The sequence below is a fragment of the Narcine bancroftii genome, chromosome 4 (genome assembly GCF_036971445.1).
Source record: "Narcine bancroftii isolate sNarBan1 chromosome 4, sNarBan1.hap1, whole genome shotgun sequence".
Classification (NCBI taxonomy): Eukaryota; Metazoa; Chordata; class Chondrichthyes; order Torpediniformes; family Narcinidae; genus Narcine; species Narcine bancroftii.
The window spans coordinates 274,149,141-274,174,709 of NC_091472.1; the positions used below are offsets into that span (position 1 = coordinate 274,149,141).

Consider the following 25,569-nt stretch of genomic DNA (forward strand, 5'->3'; position numbering starts at 1 on the left):
GTATGCAAGTATTAATTTACACAGGCGATGTAGTCATTCACACCCTATAAGCAGGGGACCTCCTGGTCCCTAGAATAAGGGGAGGTGAATCTGATAACACAGTAACCATAGTGGTAGTCGCACATCTTCGGACTGCTGATCAGTTGAGAGCAGCGGCTCTACTGCCAGTATTGATCTAAGAAATTGAGCTGCGGCAGTACCACAGCTCAGCTTCAGTGCAGTGTGCACCTTTCCACAACCCTTCCAAGCAATGTCTACAACAGCGACCTGACATGGAGTGGTGACTGGAGCTAGCACCACAAAGCAAAGAGAGCAAGTATCCTTTGTGCTAGTCATAAAGGCAGGGTTTTAGCCAATAAGGATGCTGAGTGATTTGAACCAGCCAATGACAAGGTCTACACTGACCCAGTGGTCTGAGCCTAATCTGAACTGGCATTCTACCTGCAGTTTGTAACATTGTCGGTAACTTTGAGTGGGAACAAAGAGTACACCATGTACTGACAGGTGGTGTGACTTCCGAACGAGTTTCAAGAGGGGAGGACATGTGACCTCCAGCAATATGCAGGGAGCCTCCCCCACACAAAACAATGGTGTCATTGGAATTGAGTGTACTCAGCTGTTCTAGGTTTCTAATCATATTTTAAATATGTTAGATTTAGACAGCAGTTTGAAAAATGTGGATAAATGGTCAGTTTACAGCACTGATTTTCCTCAATTAATGAACAATAATTTATAGCTGCCAAAATGTGGTATGAACTTTGAAGTACTTGAACAGAAAAGACTTTCAAAATGTGTGAAAGACTCATTTTAAATTTAACCTTGGGTGAAAATCAAATAAGAATGGATGTCTCTAAAAGTTTTACCAAGTCTTACACATCTGATCAATTATTTTAAAGTGCAGATAATTTTACTCAAACCTCTGCCCTTTAATCTTTGAACATTAGCAGACATAGTCTCTTTAAGTGCACAGATAATAATGATGCAGAGAAATGACATTAGACCATTATATAAATGTTGCTGGAAACAATATATTATACAGCATTAACATTTACACCATCCTCCCGTGATGAGTTGGAAATGCACAAGAGGAGAGGCTATTCTGTCAGAGGTATGAAACATGGACCAAATTTGCTAGACATGCACAAACTGTTAAACTAAAGATGCAAGGAAAGAAATGCATTTTGTTCTTCATTGCAAACTGGATGCAATACTTGCCTCCTAACGTTCATTTCCATTGGCGGGGGTGGAGTGTGTGTGCAATTGAGTGAGCTGTAAGGTTACATGCATTTTACAGGCAGAACAATGCCTTGCAAAGTTCTGAGGGCAGGTGCAAACGGAAGGTTCTGGGCTTTAGCAACATGTGCAAGCACACCCCATAAATGGAAACATTTGCAGGGAGTTGGAGCCATGTGTTTTTTGTGTTGTAAAGCCTGGAAATTGCAACATTTGTAAACTGGAATTAAAAATAAACAGTGCCTGGAACATCAGGAGGGGAAAGGCAGAAAATGAGAGAGAAGGAGTCAGCAAGAGGCAGTCTGAGAAAAGGCTGGACAGAAGAGGAGCCTGCTGAAAAAGCTTCCTTTTTTTCAAGACTAGACAGAGTTCTGATATGCTAGCCTGAGTGTACTCTCTGTGGAAATCAAGAGTGGTGGTTAGTATTCCTGGTGTGGCGAAGAGAAGAACTCTGTGAGAAGAACCTGGAAAGAAGGCAAGTTTCTTCTGGAAGACATTCCTGTTTGGGGTGTCCAACAAGCAAGCAACAACCATCTCTCTCTGTAACCCTCCACAACTTTCTAAATAAAGCACTGAAGTTTGCCTGAATGTAATGACAATTCCGTGCACAGGTTTGAAGATTACTGGAAACTGTAGCCTTGAAAACGTGGACAGTGGAAGACTGGCCAGTAATAAAGACTTTCTTGTAAACACATTACACACACGTGCTTTGATTAGTTTGGGGGGAGGATAAATAATTTAGTGTTGATAAGTTAAGTGTTCATCTTGTTGTTCTACGTACTCAGAGAATTAAAATAATTTTGTTTAAGGAACCATTGCTTTGGTGTATTTCTATTGCTGCTGGTGTATGGGGTTTACTGAACTCGTAACTGTGTGTGTGTGTGTGTGTGTGTGTGTGTGGTGTGTGTGTGTTGTTACCAGCAGCAATAGATATGCACCACAACAAAGGATTACTTAAACAAAAGGTTAATTAAACAAAAGTCATTTTTAATTATAATTGAACAAGAAAACAGAATTAAACTTTAAGTTATGACTTAACCTACTTACTTACTTAACCTACCTAACCTATTTAATCCCCCCCTCTAATACTAAGCGCAGGTGTGTGTAATGTATATTTAAGTTTAGAAAAGTTCTTTGGATCACAGTCCAATCTCATTGGATGCAGGCAATTCTTGTACTGTGCACAGAAGTTAGCATTAACCAAGTTCACCAAGCTTTGGTGTTTAACAGGCAAATGGTGACCACTCAGGAGGGTTCTTGCTGGTTTTTAGAGAGAGATTCCTTTTCCAGGACATCTGCAACTGATTCCTTCTCAATCAGTCTTGCTAACGAAACTTGCCTCCTTCACCTTCAGGGTTTTCCAGAGTATTCTTTTCTTTCAGGTGACCTTTCACAACCACCAGTCTTCTCCTTCAACCAGGCAGCCTTCCAAAGTTTGCCAGTTTTGTCCCTTCTGTGACTCCTTCTCTCTGAGAGAAAGAGAGAGAGTGAGAGAAAGAAGATGGCTTTAAATAAAGGATGGTTAATTTATGGCTTATAGATGTTATTGTACCTGTGGGCTTGTGGTTGTTTGTCTATGCAGCAACAATGACTGTGTTAAAACTAACATTTTACAAAGTTGATAAGGTTCAAGATATTGGCATGAAAAATCACAAGAGGATGACCTTTTTTTTGCAGGTTAGGAACAATAAAAACACCAATCAGGAAAAGCATCTATTGGAACAAGGGGTGAACAATAGTTAAACTATAACATAGTTTAAATGTGGAGGTAAGAGACCATGATTGAGAGACCATGATGTTTTCAACATTTCCTTTTTATAATAACCCAAAGCGATCAGTTTAACAATAGTTAGACTGGATACGTGCAGACTAAGTTTGCCTGAATGCAACTGGTCATTTTTGTTATATATTCTAATTATTGATGATTCAACCTGGCATGGGTTTTCTCAATGCAGACATAAAGGTTTTTCTGTTTTGCGTTTGGCATCTGAACTTCAAAAAAGTGAGTTTATTAAAGCATCACATCCGTCCTATCACATTGGGAAGTCTAATAGCTTTTACTGAGGAAATGGCCTGTTAGCAATCTCATCCAATAATTACTGAGTGAGTTGTTCAAAGTGCTCACCATAAAAAATCCAGAATATACGTGGTTTTTGATCACCTTTCAATAATTCCATTGGGTAGTCAGATATGAGTGGGAGAGGAAAAAACATATATTCTTGCACACAGCTTGGACTTATCAAATATAAATATACTCTTGACACAGCAGAAGGTAGTTTAATTGCCAGCCATTCTGAAGAATCTCTTGACAAATAATGTCAGAGGTCAAGATGTCAATCAACCTCTTTAGAGAGGACACAAGAAAAGAAAATCCCAAATAAAAGCAAAGTAAAATGTAATAATAATTTGCAGACTTTATGTGAACATAGACAGACATGTAAAATGTATGGCATAAAATGCGTTGCTGGAGGAATTCAGCAGGACTAAGCATTCAGCTTGTAGAGCCCCTGTGTTGATGGACATCGAGGAGGAAGTGTTGCCAATCTGCAGTGACAGTGGTCCTCCAATGAGGAAGTCAAGGTTCCAGTTTCAAAATAGGGAACAGAATCCTAGAACCGCAAGTCTGCTGATTGGTTTAGTTGATATAATGCTGTTAAATGTCATGCTGAAGTCAACAGCATTATATAAGTATAAGAGACCCATTGCATAGTGGAGAACCAGTAAGATGGTTTCTGATGTTGACCTATGGTCGAAGTATGCAAATTGAAGTGTGTTTAGGCAGAAGTTGATATGTATCATTATCCTCTTAAAGCACTTCTTCATCATGGACATAAACGCCAATGGCTAGTCGACAAAAAAAAACTTTTGTTTTCTCTTTGTGTATTCCTTCTTGTCGTGCCTTATGATTTTCATTTCTTTTTCATCTTATTCCATACAGTGTGGTCTCAATGGACTTAATCATTTGGCATAGATCTCAAAATTTTCCTTTACTTTCATCGTCCTCTTTATCTCCTTTGTTCAGTGAGCTCTGACTTTCCCTGTTGCCTAAAAGCCTGAGCCTAAAAGAATTGCTCTTTAAAAGTCATGCACAGCTCCATTACAGCTCTAAGTACCAATATTTGATTAAACTGCTCTAACTAAGCTCCTCCTTGTGCCATTGATGTTCACCTTCAATGGGTCGTCATAGATGAATGAGTGAGGAAAAAAATCTTTGATTCAAATTCATCAGTTTAGAATTTTCTTCCCTCTTTTTCATTATAAACTAAACTAATCAGTGTCCTTCCACTGATGCATGGCTCACTTGACACCTCATGATTTAAAGATAGTGGATGGACAATACGACATTCAGAATGAATAGATACATAAATTGACAATCACAGAACTAGTTTAGAAGTCTATTTAAAAAAAAAACACAGGGATGCTTGCATTTATTAACAGAGGAATAACCAATAAAAAGAATGGAGATTATTCAAAATGTGTATGGTGGTTGAACCTTAGATTGATTATTGAGTTTAATCCAGGAATAAAATTTTGATAATATCATAATATAAAGCAATAGAGATTTACCTGAATAGGACAGAAAAAAAAATGACCATTATCTGGAATTCAAGCAACCAGCAGCCACAAGCAACTGGCAAGAAAATTGTAGAAAATAAATAGGTAAAAAATACAAAAAAAGTAAAAGTGTTCCCCCGCCCCCCCGCACACACAGTGATCGGTTTGGCAATCATGTCACAGGAAAATTCACTTAGCCAACATCTACCAATCCCCATAGGTGCCAGATAGCAGGGGTTTACTGTTTAGGAAGGAGAGAATTCCATTACATGGAACTTTGATAAACAAGAAATGTGATAAATGAAGAATAATAAGTAGGTTTAATAGGTAAGTAGAAGTTGGTATAAGCCATAGTCAATAGGCTAAAATAGAGATCTGGATGTAGAGTCTTGACCAAAGCTATTGACTGCCCTCTGACTGACCTGATGAGTTCAAGCCACAGTCTACTTTTGCTTCCAGAGCTGAAAGTTGGCTTCAAAGAAATTAACAAAGGTCTTCTTTGAACAGTATTTCTTTGATGGAATTTCAACATAGTGAGGTCTACTATAAGAAACTGGCCCAAATCTGTGGCAGGATATTCTAACAAAGCAGGGGCCAGTTAAAAAAAAATCACAACTTGATTCCATGACTGCAATCGTGTAGAAATCTTTGTGGGTTTCAAGGAAACCACAAATATTTGAGAGGCACCACACTTTTCTGTCACATTAAATAACCTGAACCAGCATTTTCACTGTATAATTTTGCTGTTTCATCAGTTCAGTCTTTTGGAAGTTTGAAAAATGCATGTAGGTGATTGGAATAACCAGACAATCTCATTTTTACATCCTCATCTTTGATCCTTCATCTCCAATAATATCAGATATTGCACCAAATTGGTGGCTTTGTCTGCAAGAAACATAGACCCCATTTACTGGAGTTGTCAACATTAAATGCAGGTTTAACATGGTTGAAAATGAACCTATCATTATATTACTGTTAATCAAATATTCTTACTTTTTCAACATTGAACCCATTGTATCTGGAACAGAATTCCTCGACAAAAAATATATTCTTGAGGTAAGTGAAGGTACCCAGCTAGTGAGTTTTACTTTGATAAGTCACAAAATGTGAAATCTACTTAGTGGTGCAAATCCACTGGACAAGAAGAGAAGACTGTCATTTACTTATAAACAGGTAATTTTCCACTTCCATTATGTAATTCAACACCAGCTTCCCTGTATTATACTTTAATTGATATAAGTTGAATCCTCACAGGCAGGGGATTGATTTGCAATCTAATGGGATTATATCACAACACTTAAAATTTGCATCAATAAGAGTATGATTAATTTCATATCTGTATGAAATAGTTGATGTCAGCTGTAATTCTGATTTAATTCCTGTCTCTAATTCCTTACAAGTGTTACAGATCCTAAATAATCAATAAACTGCAATAATCTCTAAATGGTGCTGTGACATCATTCCAGCCTCTCCATTGTGTATCTTGATGTGTAATTAACTCAATTTGACAGGCGAGTATCAAACTGTACAATAGTGTCTTCTTATTGTTCATTACAATTTGGTAATCAAAAAGTGACAGCAAGTATAAGATTACGATGAGAGGCTTTGTTGTGTAGCAGACATTCTGTCGCATTGGAGAACTCCATGATAATAACTGAAACATTTTATGTGGAAGTAGGCATAATGCTAACCTCAGTGGTTTGATGGTGGAAAGCAAAATTAATTTATCCTCCTGTGGGAACAATAAATAGATTGGGATCCATTGAAAAGAAATAGAATGTAGAAGGATATGACAATAATTGTAAGTAGTATTAAAGTAGACAACTTGTCTTTATTGAGTTAAACTAATAATTTAAGACAGCTCCAGGTAATGTATTTCTTATAACTATTTTATCTTTAAAAAGGGAGAAATACAAAATTAAGTATACTCAAACATCTTGTCATACATTGCGCTGAGGATTAAAGTGTCAGAAATGTCTGTCTCCAAGTACTTAAGATCACACAAGAATTACTGAAATAGTTGAGATATGACATTTGCTTAAACCTAGCATAAAATCAGACACCAGATTTGCAAAAATATATTGGTAGCCAGATGGTATGTGCTGAAATCTAACACATGTCTTTGGCTTCAGGTAGTAATGTCACCATGTTAGAAGCTTGCTGAGCCACCTAATAATGTTCAATACAGAAATGAAAACCAAGGCCCAAATCGCCATGCTACTGGATGGCAAGGTGTTAAGCCTAATCTTCATCCCCATCCTCAATCCATATGGGATTGGCTGCAATCTATAGGAAAAACATGTTGATCTTCAAGGAATCAAATAACACATCATCTTAGTGATTTTTCTTTTTCTGACTTTAACATTTTCTCATGGCAAAAGAGGAAGCCATTTGTCCTTACGAGTCTATAATGGGTCTGAGATCATTACCTTCACCTGCATTTCTTACTTATTTTTCTGTAACATATTTTCTCTCATGTATCTGTCAATTCTCCACTGATTCTTGTGTCATTGGCCTCCATTAGTTGTAATTAACAGTTGCGAATTAACCTAACAACACATTTTGGGATGTAACAGAAAAATTGAAAATCCAGGGAAAACACATATGGTCACAGAGAGAATGTGCAAACTTCACACAGACAACACCCAATGACAGAATCCAACCTGGATTACTGGAGGCAGGCAGCAGCAGCATTTACTGTTGCACCACTGCCATCCAAAACATGCAGCCTCCCTCCTTCCAAACACACTTAGTACTTGATGTTACAGCAGGTAAATGAAGGGAATATTATTTTTTTAGCTGTATCGGTTAAATCTTAAATACAGAGAGAAAATGAGAGAGAGAGAGAAACAGACAAAGAGAGGGAGAGAGAGAGAGAAACAGGCAATCAGAGAAAGAGGGAGAGAGAGAAACAGAAACAGGCAGACAGAGAAAGAGAGGGAGAGAGAGAGAGAAACAGATAGAGAAAGAGGGAGAGAGAGAGAAACAGGCAATCAGAGAAAGAGGGAGAGAGAGAAACAGAAACAGGCAGACAGAGAGGGGGAGAGAGAGAGAGAAACAGATAGAGAAAGAGGGAGAGAGAGAGAGAAACAGGCAATCAGAGAAAGAGGGAGAGAGAGAGAGAGAAACAGGCAATCAGAGAAAGAGAGAGAGAGAAACAGAAACAGGCAGACAGAGAAAGAGAGGGGGAGAGAGAGAGAGAGAGTTGACATTTCAGGTCAATGACTTACCTTCAGAACTTAAAATATTAATTCTTCCAATATACTATCTGACATGCTCACTGTTTCCACCATTTTCATTAGTTTTTTTATTGTTATGTTGACTGCTAATATTCATATTATACCTCCAATAATGATGACTGGTTTATTAAAATATGTTTTAAACATTAATCATTTGTCTGAGCACTAAAATATTTTAATGTTATACACAAAAATACTGTAGAAACTCTGTAGCAGCTTTTTATGGAAGGAAGTGTAGCCAAGTCTATTCTCACACTAATATCTACCTATGACCACTTTCTTACATGTTAGCTTTTGCTCCGCCCCCACCCCTTCCTCCCTTCTATCCTCTTCAACACCCCCTCCCACCATTTTATTCAGGTGTCTCTCTCTATCCTTTTACTCATATTTTGAGGAAGGGCTCAGGCCCAAAACTTTGACTACCCTTTACATGGAAACTTGGCCTGTTGAGTTTCTCCTGCACTTTTGTGTATTGCATTTAACCTAGCATCTGCAGATTTTCTTGTTTAAATTCTTTTTAATTTTTTTTCTTCTCTGTTGCCACTTCTCAACAAATCATTTACACATTTTGTTATTTAATTGAAGATCTGAAGTGGCTTTCAAATTCAGAATATTGATAGTTATATATTTTCTAGAAATATTCTTCTGAGGACACATGATTGAAAACCATGAGTACCATTTCCCCTTGCTACAATCTTAAGCATCTGAAATTAATGCAATATAGTCATCTTATATGCCTTGAAATGAGATTTCACTATATTTTAGGCATTACCTTTCACAGCAATTAAGTACAAAACCAAAATCGGTTGCACCAAACAAAAGTCACAATGGACAGCCGCAGAATGTCTTACATCCTTATGAAGCTTTAAACTGGAACCTGTGTGGTTCTTGATAAGATTAACTAAATTGATCTCTTAAAGGCATCTTTACATTATACTTGGATACAGAAAAGATTCATGAGACCAGTTGGCTTAAATTATAAGGAGAATCTGGATAGGCTGGGATATACTTCAAAACTCATCCTACCCTGACCACCTGCTCTACACCCTCTGCCATCAGGAAGAAAATTCACGAATGTTAAATCACACATCACAAGATTCAAGGGCAATTTCCTTTTAACCATTATCCAGCACTTGAAAGAACCTCACAATAGTAACATTATGTTACATTTGCTCTGGACTAACTGATCTCTTTGTAAGTCTGCCCTTTTGTACGGTATCTAACTTGCTTTGCACTGTATTGGATATCTAGCTTGTCTACCTTATCACTAACAAATTTTATCGCTACACATTGTTATGGTACATGTGACATTAAATTTGTACTTTTCTCATTGGAGTGTACGAGACTAAAGGGGTGACCTAATAGTGGATGATGAGGGGCTGGCTTGGCTTGGCTTCGCGGACGAAGATTTATGGAGGGGGTAAAAGTCCACATCAGCTGCAGGCTCGTTTGTGGCTGACAAGTCCGATGCGGGACAGGCAGACACGGTTGCAGCGGCTGCAGGGGAAAATTGGTTGGTTGGGGTTGGGTGTTGGGTTTTTCCTCCTTTGCCTTTTGTCAGTGAGGTGGGCTCTGCGGTCTTCTTCAAAGGAGGTTGCTGCCCGCCAAACTGTGAGGCGCCAAGATGCACGGTTTGAGGCGATATCAGCCCACTGGCGGTGGTCAATGTGGCAGGCACCAAGAGATTTCTTTAGGCAGTCTTTGTACCTTTTCTTTGGTGCACCTCTGTCACGGTGGCCAGTGGAGAGCTCGCCATATAACACGATCTTGGGAAGGCGATGGTCCTCCATTCTGGAGACGTGACCCATACAGCGCAGCTGGATCTTCAGCAGCGTGGACTCGATGCTGTCGACCTCTGCCATCTCGAGTACTTCAACGTTAGGGATGAAAGCGCTCCAATGGATGTTGAGGATGGAGCGGAGACAACGCTGGTGGAAGCGTTCTAGGAGCCGTAGGTGATGCCGGTAGAGGACCCATGATTCGGAGCTGAACAGGAGTGTGGGTATGACAATGGCTCTGTATATGCTTATCTTTGTGAGGTTTTTCAGTTGGTTGTTTTTCCAGACTCTTTTGTGTAGTCTTCCAAAGGCGCTATTTGCCTTGGCGAGTCTGTTGTCTATCTCATTGTCGATCCTTGCATCTGATGAAATGGTGCAGCCGAGATAGGTAAACTGGTTGACCGTTTTGAGTTTTGTGTGCCCGATGGAGATGTGGGGGGGCTGGTAGTCATGGTGGGGAGCTGGCTGATGGAGGACCTCAGTTTTCTTCAGGCTGACTTCCAGGCCAAACATTTTGGCAGTTTCCGCAAAGCAGGACGTCAAGCGCTGAAGAGCTGGCTCTGAATGGGCAACTAAAGCGGCATCGTCTGCAAAGATGAGGGGCATAGATAAGGTAAATAGGCATGGCCTTTTTCCCAGGATGGGGAAATTAAATGAAGCCAGAGATTTAAGGGGAAAGGGGAAAGAGTTAAAAGGGATCTGAGAGGTATTTTTTCATCAAAAGGTGGTAGGCATATGAAATGAGCTGCTAGATGAAGTGGTAGCAGCAGGTGAAAAGATATTTAGACAGGGACATGGATAGAAAAGATTTTAAATGGATATTGGTTGGTATGAAGGAAATAGGTTTAATGGTCAAGCTGGACTGAAGAGTTCATTTTTGTTCTGTAGAACTCTATGACAATGAAAGTGGTTGGAAACTATTAGGGATCATTTCTCCGGAACATGATTGTTTTTGCAGAAAAAATATTGATAACATCCAATTGTATGAATAGAGTGAAAGATTTTTCTATAACGACTGACTCAATAGTTCTGTCCCAGCATGTACCTCAAATGATTGATTGATACATGATAAAATAAACCTCACATATAGTTCTTTGAGGATTTCTTATCGCTGAATGAGTGTGGGATTCATTGATTTGAAATGTTAGCTCCTCAGTTCATCTTGCTATCAACTCCAGGCAATATGTTGAGATGAGTATTACTTTCAGCTGCATTGGATAGAATCTAATTTGTCACTCTACAAGGGGATCAAGACTTTGACAAATGTTTAAACTGTAAAGTAAATAATCTATGAAAAATATACATTCCACAGAAATCATAGCTGATTAGCAAGAAACTAAAAATGTTTCTTAGACTCAGCAGGTCAACTATTATATGGAGAGAGAGAGAAAGAGAGATATTGTTAATGCTACAGGTTCATAATCTATCATCAGAATTTTATCAGCATCTTTTCAGTGTTGGGTATATTATTATGTGTTAAGTTACTGAAATGGCAGCAAAGGTCTTGAACCATTGATCCTATGAAATGGGTTTGAATCTCACCATAACTTCTAAGTTATTTAAGTATATAATTGAATAAAAATGTGAAAATATGGATTAAATATTAAAAAAACCCATAGTTTCGATCCCAGCCAGGAAACTACAAGATTCTGGCCCACAATAATGACTGTTATAAAAGCAGATTGTTTTTTTTTAAATCACTAATTCACTGATTTCATTATTGATTTATCCATTGATCAGTACAGATGGACTTGTATAAGGAATGTCATATATATTGTATTAATTTTACATTTTTTTTATAATCTAGACATACAGCATTGTAACAGTTCCAGTTTCCTCCCACATTCCAAAGACATATGGGGTTAGTAGGTTAATTGGTCACTTGGGTGTATTTGGGCAGAGCAGGAACTTGGGCTGGACAGGCCTGTTACCATGCTGTATCTCTGAATTGAAGTGATCCAATCCTGTTTTCTTTATCATTTATTATTTTAAGTTTAAACTGCCTTGAGCTGGAGATGTTGTTTTCAACAGTTAGGTGAAATCCAGATATCAACATTTAAATTTAAATTTAGACATAGAGCTGTGGTGAATCTATGTTGAGCTGTCAGTCTCTTGCTGTCACTTAGTCTGGTTTATTACATTGGATGTGTATTATCTCTACCACTAAAGATACTCCCCTTGTGTATGCACCCATCGTCTTCATTATTGTACCACTAGTTTCTGCTAATAAAAGCTAATAACTACACAGCCTTTGTTTTCTTCATTAACTGGCACTTCAATTTTATTAGCAGAAATGGATGCAGCACTCAAGCCAGAGCAGCTGATAATCGACCAGTCTGCCCCGGGGGCTAGAGAAATCTTCAACCACTGGATTGCTTGTTTTGGTTACTACGTGGCTCGTAACAATGTAGTCGATGAGGCAATACAGTGGTGCCACCTGAATTCTCTACTGGATGAGATCCCTTTTGCTGTAACGCGAGGAGCTACGACTCTGGCTATAGCCTGGGAACAACTGACCGCTTACTATGTGGTGCCACAGAATGTGGTACTTGCTTGACACCAGTTGCTGACTAGATGCCAGAAACCCGGGGAAAGTGATGCTGCCTATGCACAGGCCCTCGACTCACTGGCAAACTAATGTGATGTCGGGGCAGTCAATGTGGAACAACATCGCAATGCTTTGAAGCTGGATACTTTTGTCAACGGAATCGACTCCAGTTATATCCATCAGAGGCTACTAGAGACAGAGCCCCTGACCTATGGCCGGGCAGTCACACGAGCCAAAACACTGAGAAGTGCCAGACAGTCCAGTGAAATGCTGGAAACTGAAAAGTGCTGGAAAAAGGGGTGAAATGCTACTAGCAAATGCTACTTCTGTGATAAGAGCTGGCACCCCAGACAGAAGTACCTGGCTCGATTCGCTACCTGCAGCTACTGTGGGAAGCATAGCCACTTCACTAAAGCATGTAGTGCAAAGAATACTCCCATCGATAAGAAGAAGAGAAGCACCAAGAAAATTCATCCTGGAGCTGCTGCAATGGAAGACAACAATGAAAGGGGGGAATCTTCAGATGAGCCGGCTGAACCAACTTCAAGTGATGGCGAGGTGAGATCAACACAAAGTTCCCCTATGATAGCTCAATTGACTGTAAAGCTTGGGGGTTATTATGGACTGGAATGGTCGACTATGAAGTGGGAGGTGAATGGTGAGACAGTTGATTGCTTAATAGACTCTGGCAGTACTGACAGCTCAACATAGATTTACCACAGTCTTCCCCTGATAGAAGTAGGGTTAAAATAAAAAGAACAGCTGCAAGAGTAATATTCAAGCAGGCAAGCAATCGACTGCGAGCATAATACAACAATAAAATAAATGGTATTGAGAATTAACTGACATAGCCAAAACAAGGCTAGTAACTAGCAGAGCAATCAGAATATAATGAGATGTTTATGAATACTGGAGTCTCTCAGGTTATTTAGAATGTGAGTACATGATCATGCTTTCTCCCCATTCAGCTAATAATCAATATTATTGATGTTCAGCTGCAAGTTCTCTCTGAGGCTTTCCTCGTCCTCCTGTTTCTGCATCATGCAGCAAATGATAATGAAGTTGTTGGACTTGTCCAGTATATAATGCAAGGTGTGCTCTTCTACCTATTTTATTGGCTTTCAGCTGCTCTGAGTAAAGTGTTAACAAATCTGGCAGCCAAGGTAATTGTTGTCCTCATTGGCAGCTGTTGAGGTTGTCTGAAAATGCAGACTTGTTCAGGATAAAACAATTATGTACTCTGGGAGGATCAAGAAAATCTCCTCATGATCATCCAGCAATTACAGTAAAACCCCTGGCATCTAGCAACTGTGCGGATTGGTGGATACCAGATAAGCAAGTTTTCCGGTTGCTTGAGACTCACTCTGACAATGCCAAATTTGCACTTACAGTAATACTTATCAGTTTAAAAAATAAAAAAAAATACTATACAGTACTTACACTGAACAAACTTCACTTGCATGAATAAACCTAAAAACATTTTATTTGTTTACAAACATGTTCTTTGAAAGCATTTAACCATCACTACATCTCCAGGTTCCCCCTGCTCCATGGAACTGCCTTAAAGATGAACAATAACATTATAGATAATTAACCCCCATCTCCCCCAAGTTTACAGATAAAGCCTCTGACTCGGGTGACTCTTACTAAGCAGGGATAAGGAGAAACTTTAATAGAGTCATCCCAACAGTGGGCGGCATCAACCAGCACTTCATCCTGGGTGATACCATTGCTGTTTCTCAAAACTTTTTTAAAACATCTGCAATGAGCAAAGCACAAGCAAGGCACCCTTCTGGCTGAATATTTGCTCCCATCTTCACCAAAGTTTTATGTGTCACATCAGAGAACATTTATTTTTACAACTTTAATCTTTTATTATTTATTTATTTATTTTTGTTTATTTAATTTAATTTATTTATACATCTTGATTGAATTTTGTTTTTGCCTTTTGCTTGTGGATGCCGGATGCTTGAATTTTGGATAACAGGAGTTTTATTGTACTGATTTAGGGAGTGGAAACACTGGAGCTATGTGGTAGTAGCACTGCCTTTCACCACTCTGTAATTCGATGTCAAACATTCTATATGAATGGAAAAAACTAAGTATTAGGGGTGCTGATCCTGAGGATTCTTGCTATCTTATGATAGATGAATATTTATAGTTATATATACAAGTAGAAATGTGCAAATACACTGTCATTCTTATTTGCAGCAGCCATTAGATATGTAAGATACACAAACATTAATACACTGTAGTATAGATCAGAAACCAGACAAGTTGATGTTAATGCCATCCTGTTGGAGGTCCCCAGATGGAATATGAGATGTTGAACTGCATTGGGAGCTCCTGTTGTGGTCTGGTCTGCATTAGAGAGACTAGATACAGTCTGGGAGAGCTTTGTTGAGCAGCAGGTCTGTTTGTCGCAATAGCAGTGATCACCCAATGACAACCCATTTCAATTCCCTGCCCCATTCCCAAGCAAACATGTCTGTCCATGATCTCATACACTGACAGACTGAGACTACTCACAAATTGGAGGAGAAACACCTAATACTCCATCTGAGCACCTTCCAATCAGATGGCATTGACATCGACCTCTGGTTTTCATTAGCCTCCACTCCCCCTTCCTCATCCCCATTTGTCCTTTCCTCTAGCTCTCTCTCTCTCTCTCTCTCTCTCTCTCTCTCTCTCTCTCTCTCTTCCTTCCCTTTTCTGCCTGTTGCCTTTCCTCCAGGTCTGCATTCAAATATCCACCTCCTCGCCCAATCAAGTCTCACCTTTCACTCCTTTCCTCTTAACTATATCCAACTATCACCCTTTGTCTATTGGTCTGTACCCCCCCTCCCCGCTCTTTCTTTACTTCTCCCCAGCCTTTTAATTCAGGTGCCTGCCACCTTGATGAAGGGCTCAGGCCCGAAACGTCAGTTATATATTTTTACCTCCTATGGACTCTGAGTGACCTGCAGCATTATTGCATTTTTACTACAATCATAACATTTGCAACCTTTTGTGTTTCCCTCCGTTTGGAATGATTGCATGGCTAGAATTTTGAAGAAAATCTTCACAGATGCCTCCTGATTTGTTGAGCATTTCCAGCATGCTTTATCTGATATTTAGAAGCACTTAAGGCACTTTGAGGCAAGGAACATTTAAGACCATATTTATTTTTCTAAGTCATCTTAGAAAGTTATTTTACTAAATTTAATTTGGACATTCAACACAGAATTAGGCCCTTCCAGCCCATAACCATGTGCTGCCCCTAATAATACCAAATCAACCTACAGTTCACATACATTTTGGAGGGTGGGTGGAAATCAGAGCGTCCGGAGGAAACACACGCAGACACGGGAGGAACAGAGAGTGCCGGATTCAAACCCAGGTCGCTGACACTGTAACGGTATTGCACTAAGACTATTGGATCCTTTAACAAGCCGTTTGAAGCCTAAACAGATCTGTTGGGACGAGGACTGGGCAGTTGAATCCTTCAGAGCCGCACTGTGTCTCCACTTTCTGCTTTTCCAGGTCTGCATCAGTGGCAGTGCTGCCATTACAGAAACTCCAGCAGGACTGCTTTTTAAAAAAATAATATTTAATAAACCATTCATGAACAAGAAGAATTGTTCATTTTTATTTGTTATTATTTTCTCTACCTTGCCTTGAAAGATGTTGCCAGTCCTCTTTACCCAGCCCAAACAGAGTGTAATCAGGCTATTTGACTATATATTTACTGCTAAGCCTCAGTATATCTTAATATCCACCTTCAGCCATGTAGGAATTTTAACAAAACAGCAGCCATGTCCTTGCACAAACAAAATTTGAAGTTTGACATGAAGTGATTCTTCCTTGAATGGTTCCACATCAAAGATTTTTCAAGGGTCCCATCTTATGGGCCCTCTACTTCCAAATGGTTACTTAACATTCATTAAATAGTTCACCTCCTTTCTGGCAGTTTTGACACCAACCAAGAAGCAAGAAAGTGGACCCAACTAGGGGGGCATGGTGGGAGGGGAGTGTAGGGTAGGGTTTAATTGGTTTTGTGCTGTACTTACAATATATCAAGTACAAAAGTTCAATTCCATTCCTGCCAATGCAACCTCACCTTCCACAACTGTTGACAGTCTCCTCATTTCTTGTCTCATGTTGTCAATCAGAAGGGAAATGAGCAGCCATCAGTAAACAGAGGGAACACCTGATAAACTTGCAAATAGGAAACATTTTTTAACTATAAAGCTTTGTTAATGGAATTGAAATCAAAACTATACTAGTTTATTTGATTGCTACCCTGCTATTAAATATTGATTTCTTTATACTTTGATGGTTTTAATTTTGGCTTTACTTAAAGCTTTGTGTCAAATACAATGTCGCAAAGAGGTGCCACAAACTATTAAAATATAGAGAAATATGAAATATTTTGCCATTCGCGGTGTCACAGAAAATCTTAAGAAATAAATTAGAAAAGCTAAAAGAAGGTACGAGGTAGTTAGAGCAAGCAGGGTGAAAATAAATCTAAAGGGTTTCTACAAATATGTTAATAGTAAAAGGAGAGTGAGGGTTAAAGTTGGTCCGTTAGAGAATCAGAGCAGACAACTGTGAGTGGAGCCAAAAGAGATGGGGAAGATCTTGAACAATTTATTTTCTTCAGTATTCACTAAGGAGAAGAGTGTAATTATGGTGACTATAGTGATCAAGAGAGAGGAAATACTGGAGCTTTTGAAGCATATAAAGGTGGATGTCTCTAGATCTGATGGAATTTTCCCCAGGACATTGAGAGAAGTTGGTGATGAAATAGCAGAGACTCTGACAGTGATTTTTCAAATGTCATCAGAGATGGGTTTAGTGCTGAAGGATCAGCATATTGCATATGTGGTTCAGTTGTTTTAAAAGGGTTTGAGGAGCAAGCCTAGCAATTATCGGCTTGTAAATTTAACATCGGTGGTACGTAAATTAATGGAAAGTGTTCTTAGAGATAGTATATATAAGCATCTGGACAGACAGGGTCTGATCAGGAACAATCAACATGGATTCTTGCAGGGAAGGTCATGTTTGACCAATCTTGTTGAATTTTTTGAAGAGGTGACTCGGAATGTTGATGAGGGTAGAGCAGTGGACGCTGTCTATATGGACTTCAGTAAGACCTTCAATAAGGTTCTGCATGGAACATTAGTTAGGAAGGTTCAGTCATTAGGTATTAATTCTGAGATAGTCAAATGGATTCAACAGTGGCTGGAAGGGTGATTTCAGAGAGTTGTAGTGGATAACAGTTTATCAGGTTGGAGGCCGATGACAAGCGGTGTGCCTCAGGGATCTGTATTTGGTCCATTGTTGTTTGTCATATACATTAATGATCTGGATGCTGGGATGGTAAAATGTACAAATGATACTAAAATAAGTGGACTTGTGGATAAGGAGGAAGATTTTCAAAGATTGCGGAGGGATTTGGATTGCTTAGAGGACTGGGCTGAAAGATGGCAGATGGAGTTTAATGCTGATAAGTGTGAAGTGTTTCATTTTGGTAGGAATAATCAAAACAGCACATATGCAGTAAATGGGAGGACATTGAGGAATGCAGTGGAGCAGAAAGATCTAGATAGAATGATGCATCATCCCCTGAAGGTGGAATCTTACGTGGATAGGGTGGTGAAGAAGGTTTTTAGTAGGCTGGCCTTTACAAATCAATGCATAGAATACAGGTGAGGCCAAATTTAGAGTACTGTGTGTAGTTCTGGCCATCAAATTATAGGAAGGATATCAACAAGTTAGAAAGAGTGCAGAGAAGATTTACAAAAATGTTACCTGAGTTTCAGTATCTAGATCACAAAGAAAGATTGAATAAATTAGGGATTTGATAGAGGCATTTAAGATTATGAGAGGAATAGAGTTGATGTGGATAGACTTTTTCCATTGAGAGTAGGAGAGATTGAAGCATGAGGGGTAAAAAGCTTAAAAGTAACATGAGGGAGAACTTCTTTTCTCAGTGAGTGGTGGCTATATGAAATGAGCTTCTGGGAGAAGTAGTGGCGGCAGGTTCAATTTTGTTATTTAAGGAAAAATTGGATAGGTATATGGATGGGAGGGGAATGGAGGATCATGGGCAGGGTATAAGTAAGTGGGACTAGAGGAGAGTATTTAGTTTGGCTAGAAGAGCCAAAATGGCCTAGTTGTGTGCGGTAATTGTTATATAGTTAACATTCAGTTCTTTGAGTCTGCAGTGATCATCCACCACCCATTTATACCAGTTCTATTTTAATTCCATTTGTATTCTATCCACATTCTTATCAACTCTTCCCAGATTCTGTTACCCAATATACTCCGGGAAATTTATAGTGGCCAAATAACTTCTAACCCACACATCTTTAGAATGTGGGAGAAAAAACGAAATACTGGCAGTAACCCTCCGTCACAAAAAAAACAAATTCTTTACTGGCTGAGGTATTTGCATTCAGCAACCAAAAACACATCAATCACAAAAAGTTACAAGATAAGATGTATTTTTATGAGTTGAAGTGGACCCCATTTATTGATTATACACAATTTAAATAAGTTTGAATTAATCATTTTTTTTTCTTTAAAAAAACTTTTTTTATTATATATTTTTTCTATATATATGTTTTCTTTTTTTTTCTTTCTTTTTTTAGTTTTTTTATTATTAGTTGTTTTTTTTCATTTAAGTTCTTTTTGTTTTTGTTTTTTCATATATATTCTTATATAATAAAAATTTTTTGGATTAATAATTAATATATTTTTTGTATTTTTTATATATATCAATCTTTTTTTAAGATATATATATATACATTTTATTATGCTAATAGTATTAATTCTTCACTCTTTATCGTGGGGGTTGGGAGGGGGGGTTTAGGGGTTAAAATAGTTTTTTTCTAGTCTTAGTTTTTAGTTGTCAGGGGGAGATGCCGAGATTGGTACTGTATTAACTATGTTACTTTGTACTTGTATTAATTTATTTTGTAAATTACTTACTTTCTTCATATGTTAAAATTAATAAATAAAGTTTCGAAAAAAAATCACAAAAAGTTACCAATACACTTAAAATTGTCATTAAAGGACATAGAGGAAAAGCAAGGAAATGGGACATAGATGACTTCAAAGTGGAGCTCTCAGATAAAGTGTATTAGATGATATCTCTCTTTAAACTTACAAATTATTGACATAAAATACAGTATCAATTTTGAATGTTTTCTAGCTCTAAAACACTGAAGTTAAATTGAACAATCCAGTGTTCTGTAACAGATACTGTTTTAAGGGTTCTATATCTAATAAAATAGATGACCTTGTTTAAAGCGACAGATTGAAAGATATGACATTGTGGCCATCACTGAGACATGGCTTAATGATCGATGTGATTGAGAGCTGAATGTTCAAGGGTACACAGTGTATAGGAAAGATAGGCAGGTAGGTAGAGGGAGTGGTGTGGTCCTGATAGTGAGCAATGATATTAAATCATTAGAAAGAAGAGACTTCAAGTCAGAAATGGTAGAATCCTTATGGGTTGCTAAGAAATGGCAAGGGTGAAAGGTCCCTATTGGCAGTTACATAGAGGCCCCCAAACAGCAGCCAGGAAGTGGACTACGAGCTACATGTGAAGACAGAAAAAAGCATGTTAGAAGGAGAATGTTAAAATAATTTTGGGGGATTTTAACATGAAAGAGGTTTGGGAAAGTCAGGAAGATAGTGGACCTCAGGAGAGAGAGTTTGTAGAATGCATACGGGATGACTTTTTGAAGCAGCCCACCAAGGGATCAGCACTTTTGGATTGGGTGATGTGTAATGAAACCTGAGGTGATTAGGGAATTAAAAGTAATGAAACCCTGAGGAAGTAGTGATCATAATATGATTGAGTTCAGTTTCAAATTTCTAAAGGAAAAACTGATATCAGATGTATCAATATTTTAGTGGAACAAAGGAAATTACAGTGGTATGAGAGAGGAAGTGGCCCAAGTTGACTGGAAAAGTAAAGTAGATGGCAGCAAAGAATTGGATGATATTTCTACAAGAAATAAAGTGCAGGATAGATATATTACAAGAAAAAGGAAAATTATGAATGGAAAAATGGCACAAATGTGGGCAACAAGAGATGTTAAAGGTAAAATAAAAGCAAAAGAGAGGGCATACAAGGAAGCAAAAATTAGTGGAAAAACAGAGGACTGGGGAACTTTTAAAAACACAGAAAAAGACAAAGAAAGTGATTAGGAAAGAAGAGTTATGAAAGGAAGTTGGCAAATAACATAAAAGGATACCATGAGGTTTTTTTTTAAATCTATAAAGTGTATAAGAGAGACATGGGTAAATATAGGACTGATTGAAAATGATGTTAGAGAAATTATAATGGGTAACAAAGAGATGGCAAAGCAATTAAATGAATATTTTGTGTCAGTCTTCACTGAGGAAGATAATAGCAATGTACCTGATAGTCAAAGGTCTCAGGGAATAGAATTGGGTACAGTCAGGATTATTAGAGAGATAGTGCCGAGTAAGCTGAATGGATTAAAGGTAGATAAGTCTCCTGGACTGAATGAGATGCACCCATGGGTTATAAAGAAGGTGGCTTTGGAGATTGTGTCAGCATTGGAATTGATTTTCCAGAAATCAATAGACTCTGGCATGGTTCCAGAGGATTGCAAGGTTGCAAATGTAGTTTTGCTGTTAAAGAAAGGAGGGATGCAATAAAAAGGAAATTATAGGCCTATTAGTCTGTCCTTGGCAGTTGGAAAGGTATTGGAATTGATCCTCAACGATGAGGCTATGAAATGCCTCAAGATCCATGACATGATAGCTCCAAGCTAGCATGGTTTCATGAAGGGAAAATTCTGCCTGACCAACCTAATGAAATTTCTTGAGGAAATCTGAAGTAGGATGGACAAGGAAGAGGGTGTGGATATTGATATATGTGGATTTTCAAAAGGCCTTCAATAAGGTGCTGCATAAGAGGTTGCTTAATAAGATGAGAGCCCATGGAATTAAAGTAAATATATCGGGTTGAGCATTGGCCGATAGGCAGAAAGCAAAGGGTGGAAATAAAGGGATCCTGTTCTGGTTGGTTGCCTGTTACTAGTGGTGTTCCACAGGGGTTTGTGTTGGAGCCGCTTCTCTTCACAATGTATATTGTTAAGTTAGATTACTGAGTAAATGGTTTTGTCGAAAAGTTTGCAGATGACACCAAGATAGGTGGTGGAGTAGGAAGTGTTGAAGAAACCAAAGTTGCAGAGAGACTTGGACAGCTTAGGAGAGTGGGCAAAGAAATGGCAGGATGAGATACAATATTGAGAAGTGCACAGTTGTACATTATGGAAGACAAAATAATCAGGCAGATTTTTATTTGGATGGAGATAAAATTCAAAATTTAGAAATGGAAAGGGACTTGGGGTCCTTGTGCAGGATAACCTAAAGGTTAAACACCAGGTTGGATCGACAGTAAAGAAAGCAAATTCTATGTTGGCATTTGTTTCAAGGGGAATAGTGTATAAGAGTAAAGAGGTGTTGAAGAGACTCTATGGGACCGGTGAGACCTCATTTAGAGTACTGCATACAGTTTTAGGCCCCTTAACTTAGAAATGATGCAATAATATTGGAGAGAGTACAGAGAAGATTTACAAGGATGATTCCTGGAATACAAGTGTAACATATGAGTAACGCTTATCGGCGGTTGCACTTTATTCATTGGTGTAGAGAAGAATGAGAGGGGATCTCATAGAAACATTTTGAATGCTGACAGGATTGGACAGAGCAGATGTGAATAAGATGTTTCCCTTGGTGGGTGAATGGAGGACAAGAAGGCACAGTCTTAGAATTAGAAAGTACCCATTTAAACCAGAGATGAGGAGAAATTTCTTTAGGCTCGTGGATTTTTGGAACTCATTTTGGGACTCAGGCCCAATCTTTGGGGGAGGTTAATGGGGAGATTTATAGGTATCTAATTAGTCAGAGAATCAAGGGATATGGGGAAAAGCCTGGAGCTTGGAACTAGATGTAAGAACAGTTTAGCTCAGTGTGGATTTGTGGAGCAAACTCGATAGGCCAAATGGCCTACTTCTGTTCCTTTTTCTTGTGATTTTATATGCATCTTTTATGGTCATGTACCTGAATCAGACTCTCGGTCAAACACAAACCAAATCATATGAGAATCAGCAAATAACCTTCAAATATAATATTGAGAAAGTTTTCAGATTTATTGGTGAGTCATACTTCAGTGAGCTTTTAAGTTAATTTTTGGTCAGTTTTTGGCTGTAAATTTGCAGAGAATTTGTCTTTTTGTTTTCTCTTCTTGACCTGCTGATCATGTAAACATCGTTTTGCTTCCCCTGGGGCTCCAAAATCTGGGGCAAGATGAGCAACAAAGGAGGTAGAAAAGATCTGTCTCTGCTGTAAACAGGGTAAAAGAAGTATGGCCCAAGAGGCACTAAATGACTCAGAATGGGACTTGGCAAAGGTTACATTTGGTTGATCTCTAGAGCTTATCATTTGGTTCACAAAATGAGGGAAAAAAAATCTTTTGTTAAATATAAAACAAATGTCATTTGGGCACAGAATAAAATATTACCACTATTTTCAGGAAGCTCCAGTGTGACCATTACACTTCAGAAGCTTTAACCCAAGAACTTATTGAAAATCATTTTCTTCTTTAATGCTGCATTTTTTTTTAATATGAGCATTTGACCCTTTATTTTTCCATTCAACTACAAGCTGAACTTCAATCAATTTTGGATAAACATAAGCAGCAGTTGGATTACAATTTATGAAGGTCATAACTTACCTAGTCACCGTCACAGTTCTACAAACAAGTAAAGATCTTCATCACAAAAGTAACCTATTTCAGCTGTGAGGGACAGAGCTGTCATTTTACATGATTGTAAGCTAATTCCCAGGAGCCTGAGTTGGATGATTGATCCAGGCTTATAATGGAAGGTGATATTTTCTCCCTATAATTCAGCATTACATTTTACATGCATGTAGCTCTTTAAGGAAATTATATGTTAATAAATTAATCTATAATATTTTACTCCCTCTAATCAGGAGAATGTGAAAATATCAAGTTCCAGGAAAGTTGCTGAGGTATTAGTAACAATATATGCATGATGTAAATTTGTATATGGTTGTCCTCGGTCAGGATATTGTGACACTGCCTTAAAGATTTGTGTGCCTAGTTCTTGGTTAAAATGTTAGTACCTCCATTCAGTGAAGATGCAAGGTTATATCTGCCCACTGGTGTTACAGAAATGGATTCCATTGTAGCCATTGAAAATGGAGGGGTGGCTGATGAATGCAAAATAAGGACACACACAGTTGCAAGTAAATCAGAACTCCTTTACTCGAGTTACGTGTGTATTCTTTTAAAACATTGAAACATGACGTCCCATGCTGGTTTGCTAAACTTCTAGGAGTTGTTGTCGACCTATAGCACCACTACATCATGCTATTAGTTGAAGAGGAATGAGAACTGCATTTCAAAGGTTTTGAAATGGTTATAAAGCACATGGTGCACACATAGATTATGAAATATGCTGCCAAAATGCAAAACCTTTCTAAAAATTCACCAAAGAATAAATGCTGAGAATAAAAATTCAGGCTAGGAAATTAAGTCAATTAAAATCTCCAGACAGTGGAGCTAAACCTAAAAATCTTCGCAGTACTTCAGGACTTAAATGAGTGAGATTAATTTAAAGAATTAGTTGTTCAAACAAGAAGGTAAGTGAGGTAATAAAAGCAAAAAGTTAATAGGAGCAAATAAATATTATTCAGTGCAATGAACAGCAATAGTTAGGCCAGAAGATGAAAATTCAGAATAAAGAACGTTGGTAAAATATAGAGGAAAATCTGCAGAATCCAATTCTCACAAATATGAAAATGCAAATATCTCTCCACATATTCTGAACAAAAATTATTTACAAAGTAAAACTAAATGAGTAGAGATTTATTTCTTTTTTAAAAATCTATTTTCCTTAATTAATTGAGCTCTTTTAAAGATTGAGGGTAATGGGAAATGAACACCAGTGACTGAACTATTAAGGAGCTCTTGAAATAATTGATTTTACTGAAGTAATTAGATGAATCTCTTCCAATCATAATGGAAAAAAAAACCTTTTCATCTTGGTTAGTAGTAAACCAAGCCTCTAATGCTCATGTACTTGGATGTAATTAGACTAAAACATGAAATAGATCCTCATCATGGCACAAGTGAAATGTTATGTTTATCCCAATTCATATGTTAATTATATAAGACTAAGAACAGGCAAAAATCAGATGAGAAATTCTTCCCTTGAAAAGCAAAAGTAAATAATGAAATATGGGTAAGTGACCATGTTGCATTTCATGTTTAATGGAGAGGCACAGTGGTCAGTGAGTCTCTGATGAAAAACCAAGATTATGAGAGGCATAGATAGGGTGAACAGCCAGCACCTGTTTCCCAGGGCAGGGTCAACAAACATCAGAGTACATATGTACAAAATAAAGGAAAGAAAGTTTAGGGGAGACATATCTCCCCTCATCCTCTAAGCTCTAAAGTAAAAATTTCTGTCTCTGCTAAACTTGCCTCATAAGACTTGTTTCCCAATCCATACAACATCCTAGTAAATCTCCTCTGCATCCTCTCCATAGCTTCCACATACTTCCTATGATGAAGTGACCAGAACCGAACAAAGAGTTGTAACATGACTTCTACTCCTGAATTCAATCCCCCTATTAATGAATCCCAGCATCCCATAGGCCTTCTCAATTATCCTATCAACCTGTGTGGTGTCATTAATGGATATATGGATTTGCTCCCCAGGACCCCTCTATGCATCCACACACTTAAGTAATCAACCATTAACCCTGTACTCAGCCTATTTGCCCTTCCAAAATGTATCATCTCAAACTTATCTGGATTGAAATCTATCTGCCACTTGTCTACCAAACTCTGCCTGTCAACATCCTCAAGTAGCTTTGACAATCTTCAGCTCCATCCACAACTCCTCCAACCTTTGAGTGATCTGCAAACCTACTGACCCATCCATCCTTCCACCTCTTTATCCAGGTCATTTATAAAAATCACAAAGATAAATGGTCCCAGAACAGATCACTGAAAAAACTCCAGTAGTCACTGGCCTTCAGGCAAAATACTTTCCTTCCACTACTACTCTCTGCTTTCTTCCAACAAGCCAATTAAAAAAAAAAAATCCATACAGACAGAGTTCCACTGATCCTATGCCTCATGACTTTCTGGATG

General features: G+C 38.2%; 1 long non-coding RNA gene across 1 annotated transcript in view; it reads left to right on the top strand.

Moving 5' to 3' along the window:
- Window positions 1-422: 422 nt before the first annotated feature.
- The window catches only part of LOC138760134 (uncharacterized), a 66,565-nt gene continuing 41,418 nt past the window's right edge, over window positions 423-25,569 (top strand). Inside the window, exons 1-2 of the long non-coding RNA XR_011355454.1 lie at window positions 423-687; window positions 2,911-3,001. This is a non-coding gene — a long non-coding RNA (uncharacterized lncRNA). The remainder of the gene's footprint in view (window positions 688-2,910; window positions 3,002-25,569) is intronic.